Source organism: Erigeron canadensis, chromosome 5 (genome assembly GCF_010389155.1).
Source record: "Erigeron canadensis isolate Cc75 chromosome 5, C_canadensis_v1, whole genome shotgun sequence".
Classification (NCBI taxonomy): domain Eukaryota; kingdom Viridiplantae; phylum Streptophyta; class Magnoliopsida; order Asterales; family Asteraceae; genus Erigeron; species Erigeron canadensis.
Genome location: NC_057765.1, coordinates 19,515,643 through 19,521,721, shown reverse-complemented (window position 1 = coordinate 19,521,721; position 6,079 = coordinate 19,515,643).

Sequence of the window (6,079 nt, the reverse complement as noted above, 5' to 3'; positions counted from 1 at the left end):
ACAATTGATATATTAAAGCAATATATTAATTAGTTTGATCACGAAATAATTAATTAAACATAATTAAAGGATTAATTATATTTAATTGATTAAAAAGGAGGATTAAAATGTGAAAATTGAAAAGTGGACTTGGACCTAAGTCCATATAGGGGGACGGCTCATCAAGGTTTTCCAAAGCCTTGATGTTTGCTTAACTTCCAAGAAAAGGTTAACCTAATATTGTCCTATAAATAGAGGGTTAAGCTTAACGTTTTTCACACACAATTACAAAGTAATTCTCTCCTCTTTCTCTCCTTTTCTTTGGTTCGGCCGATTCCTCCCTCCTCTAAGGGGTTTTCGGCTTTTAAGTTTAGGGTTAAACAAAGGGTTGTTTAGGTTCGTGATTGGGGTACTAGCATACATTATTTGGGGTGTCTAGTGTGCGATCGTGGAGGGGTTTTGCTTTAAACCCTAAGTATTAATAATAATCTTATTATTATTATCTCAATTGGATCTTTGCATATAAGGTACACATCTCAATTCTCTCTTTGTTAATTAATGTGATTACATATATGTTTCGATTTCTTCCGTTGCGCTTATTCGTGATCTTGTATGTTTTATGTGTTCATATTCTAATAGTGGTATCACGAGCCACATATGTGATCTATTAATTACAAAGATCAAAACTTGAAGGGGGGTTTAAGGGTTGGTTGATTTTAATTAATTGTTAAATAATTAAAAGGTTGTTTTTTTTTAATTTAATTAATTAAATCGGTTCTTGATTAAATAAAAATTAGGGTTTTTGTTTAATTAAAGTTTTAACCTTGTTCAATGGAGATTGAAACCCTCAAACAAGTTTTGAATTGTGAATTGATATAAATTATGTGATGAATTGCATGATTATGTGTATCATTTTATTTAATATTGTTAAATAAATAGTAAAATCACAAGAAATTCATGCAAAACATTTATTGTGATTTTACTGGATATATAAAGAGTTATATTATGCAAAGCATGTTGATCCAATAATTAGGGTTAATTATTAGATAATTATGTGACAATGTGATTTTTGCGTGTAAATTTTCTGATGTGCGACAGTTTACTAGAAAAATCATATAAAATAATACGTAATGAGTTAGAAGTCGTGCTTTGGACTGTAGAAGCCCAACATATAGGGCTACAACTTTGTAGTTTTGGTCGAAATCTGAATCGAACCAGAAACAGGAGTAAACTGGTATTCAAGCTGCTGGAAATTTCCAGTCAGCATGTATATGTGTTTATTTGCAACTTGTTAAGTTAATTTGTTTAAAGGCTTACGCAATCAAGGTAACTTGATGCATGTGGTCCTCTTCTTCGGAAGGGGGAGCCGGAATTGAACTTTTGCATGAACCATAGTGACCATGTTTAGGTGGCCCACCTTAACTTGTTACTTGATTAAATAGTTCGGTAATTAGTAAGTTTATTAATTTTTGTATTTTGTTTATAAGTTGTATAAAGGTGATGCAAAAATTGGTTTTGAAAATAAACTTGACTAAGAACTATTGAAATAGAGATTTCATTAATAAAATTGGAGTCTTGCAACCTTGAGATACACCGGCTCACCCATTTGAACAAACTCTAAGAGAGGTATAAGTCGGAGTGCGCTAGCCTTCTAAAAGGGTGGGTTTTTAAATCGCGTTTATCGCATACCTTTGCCCTTGCGCTTCTTTGTGCGTTCAAATGGAGCTACCGAGCTCTCTTGTGTTGTAAGACTATAAAAATGATTTTATTAAAATATTATGTTTCGAAGATTATGCATGAGTCTTCAAACATAAACTTTTGATTCACATCAAATGCATTACCCATTTAAAGTTAAGTCAATGCCACCCACTTTGCTAAGAACACTTGACAGTGCTTTTTGCTCTACGTGAGACGTAGGTGAATTGTATCTCTTCAAGGTGGATTACCACTCGTTGTGAGACAGCGGTGGACTATCTACATGTTCTTAATTGGGCGACTTAAAACGAGTTAAGAGGTGAGACCTTAACCCGTGGCATAAGATGGGACAAAACATGTTTACAAAACACTTAATACCCCTTTACAGTGTTATTGTAAGTCCCATAAACCTAGGAGTTGCATGAATGCAATTATCGATTCTCGATTACCTTTTGAATGCCATCATTTCTATGTGATATGCAATTATCGATTCAAAAGCAATTTAAGCATTCATTTCCATGTGATATGCTCACTGAACTCAAGTCTTTGTACTAAAAGCAAGCTGGAGTGGAGTTGTTCAACCTAGTTGATCAACTTCATGACTTGCGACACGAGCATGGAACATCGGTTAGTCCTCAAGTACTCTAGTTGAAGAGGTACTCATGGGCAATTGGAAAGGTTAAACTATGCATAGCATTAGTAAAACCACAGCTAAACTTCATGTCATGTTAATTGGCATATGATCATATTATTATAAGTCGCATGTCCGGGAATAATTTAAGCCTACGGGGTCACACGAAATGACACGGTAACTCGATAATAACAATTGATATATTAAAGTAATATATTAATTAGTTTGATCACGAAATAATTAATTAAACATAATTAAAGGATTATTTATATTTAATTGATTAAAAAAGAGGATTAAAATGTGAAAATTGGAAAGTGGACTTGGACCTAAGTCCATATAGGGGGACGGCTCATCAAGGCTTTCCAAAGCCTTGATGTTTGCTTAACTTCCAAGAAAAGGTTAACCTGATATTGTCCTATAAATAGAGGGTTAAGCTTAACGTTTTTCACACACAATTACAAAGTAATTCTCTCCTCTTTCTCTCCTTTTCTTTGGTTCGGCCGACTCCTCCCTTCTCTAAGGGGTTTTCGGCTTTTAAGTTTAGGGTTAAACAAAGGGTTGTTTAGGTTCGTGATCGGGGCACTAGCATACATTATTCGGGGTGTCTAGTGTGCGATCGTGGAGGGGTTTTGCTTTAAACCCTAAGTATTAATAATAATCTTATTATTATTAACTCAATTGGATCTTTGCATATAAGGTACACATCTCAATTCTCTCTTTGTTAATTAATGTGATTACATATATGTTTCGATTTCTTCCGTTGCGCTTATTCGTGATCTTGTATGTTTTATGTGTTCATATTCTAACATCTTATTCAAAGTGGCAAAAAGTGTACCTATAGTACCGCCTAATTGAATGACACAAACATCAGGGGCGCCTTTTTTTCCATCTACTGCTATAGCCGCTCCACGTTCGATCCAATACTGAAGCACAAATATAAAATCATAGCATTATTACATGCTTCAGATTCAAAGTGGCAAAATGGGTAGGTTGAATAATAGGTTACTACGTGTTACGCCCTAAATCTACACTTTTTAATAACATAAACATAAGTATTCGTATGAATACATACATATACAATAGGTCCCGATACTCATACATCTTTGAAACGCTAGTCGATCCTTACTCTAGTTACTCAATAGCTTATTAGTTATAAATTAAATATTTGATTTAGACTTTAAAACCTTAATCATTAAAAAGTAGGCTTCCAGCTTTCCGTAGACAACTCATTCGACAGAAACAAAATCAGAGTTTATAAGTTATGAACATATAACTCTAACGACTATTTTTGGACTCACATTTGACCTACTTAAGGACACTTGTTTTCAGCAAATTTTATTTCCCTTGAAAGACCTTCACCATTACTTTCATTACCTATTTTCAGTTTTTACCAAAACATTATACTTAAACACTTACAACTTCTCAAAAACTGGCAAAAGTCATTTTGGCTGCTGGAAACTCTGCCTAACAACTCCAACCGGCAGTTTTGCAGCCCAATTTTGAAGTACCTAGACACATGCGTTTTATGCAAACCATACACCATTTGAAAGAACTTCAATCATACTTCAATTAGCTACTTTTAGTTTTAACTAAACCCAAATACACAGAAATTTACAGCCCTTCAACAACTGTCGCGAGGCCATTTTTGCATTTTACCCAATTTGTCAGGTGACCCGTTTATGCAAATTTAATGAATAGACCTATTTTCATAAGCTAATATCACTTGAAAATACACCTTAAATCTACAAATTACTCTCAAATAACAACTTATCAGCTCCGAAAATCTAAATAACCCAAATTAGACTACCAAAATTGGCACAAAAAAGTTTAACGGGCTAAATAACCCAAATTAGACTACCAAAGTGTTTCTGACCCAAATGACATTCAAGCGGCTACAATTTTACACCAAAGCTTTCAGAATCAAAAATTAATATATGGGATCAAATGACCAAAGTGAAAGACATAAAACGCATTCTAACCATTTGTGATCAAATGACAATTTATACACAATTTAAAGTTAAAACGGGGAATGACGACACATGACACGATACTTCCATATAAATTTTAAATCCCCTGAAACAAAGATCAAAGATTGCAAAACATGAGAAAACAACTCATTAGTTAATCAAAATGCAATACCCAAATTCATCTAGGCGAGAAAAATTATATTCCAATCTCTATAATTAAGAATAAGAATAAATATGATATTAATAATAATAATAATAATAACAATAATAATACTGAACTAATATGATCATAATACATATCCATAGATAGGATTAAGTTTTGGGTTAAAATATGCACTGTGGGTTTAACAATAAAAAATACCGAAAGACATCGCAATTAACTCACCTGAAGAGTTAATGAATGTAATGCCTTTAACTCTTTAATTAATTATTCAATAACCAAACAATAAAACATAATGCACGGCCCAAAGGCTAAAGTGGCTTACTCAAGAGTCATCATTAAGACAATATTTACCATCTACTCAAATAAATAACCCGATCACTAAACACAAAGATTAACTACAAGAGAACGTGTTCTTTATTTATATTAATGAGACTACTAAATTTTATGCGTTATTCAACAGTAAAATCATAAAATTTGTCTCATCAATGCCTTCATCATATTCTTTCACTCAACTTTCATGAATCATACACAACATACAAAGATGATAAACAATTAGAATTACACATAATAACATCAATGCATTAACTTACCTCATAAATTCCATCACCTCATAAATTCCATCATAAATTTAATCATAATTTTTATGTTAAAAAGCAACTATAACTCAACTTTATATTATATATATAAATATAGATAATTGGTCCATAATTGTTCTCGTTATTTGTTGAAGTATGAATAAATTAACATTACCTTGTGTACATATCATATTTTTTGCTTTAAATACACACAAAAAAGTGACGTAAATATCATACTTTTTGCTTTATATATAACTTAATTCTTCATCACTTTTGTAGGATAGTTTACAAAAGTTGGAAGATATACATGTTGCTTTTGTTTTTGTTTTACATCTCACAATTATACATTATTAACTTGTAAAATATGTTATAAAAATTATATAATAAAGTAAATAACTAAAATTTATGTAAAATTTAATCTTTTCTTATACATTTATAGAACTTATGTTAAATAACTATCTTTTCACAATTGGGGTGATAGTATAGTGATTAGGGAGTTTTTCATTTTGTGGTTTCTTCTTAAGGGGTCATGGGTTCAAATCCTGACACGCAAATATGGTAAAGGGGCCTTAGCAATGTTATACCCATCTATACATGGGAGAGCAAAACTTTTAAGGCATTGCCAGGATTCGAAGCCGAGCGCATCAAAGTTGAGAGTGTTAGCATTTATCAGCTCTGTCTTTTAGAAAAAAAAACTATTTTTCTTCTCTACCTCAAATTCAGAAAATTTACAATAATTCTTGTTTAATAATATCATTATCTCTGATCGGGGGCGATTCCGTATTGTCCATCCAATCTCTTATTGAATAGCAACTTTGGCACCATGGTAACATGAACCATTATAAAGCATAAAATCAATATCAGGTGGTCTGGTATCATCATTTCATGTCTTAATGGAGGTTACTATGACCATTTTAATGCAAGAATGGACTAAACTCTTGAAAAATAAAAATAAAATAAAATTCAAATAAAAGCAGTATGACGGCTATATGGGGAATGCATATAGTTTTCTTTTGTTGTAACTATTATCGCTATTCTTCATTTGCATATTCTGTCCCCCATTTTTTAA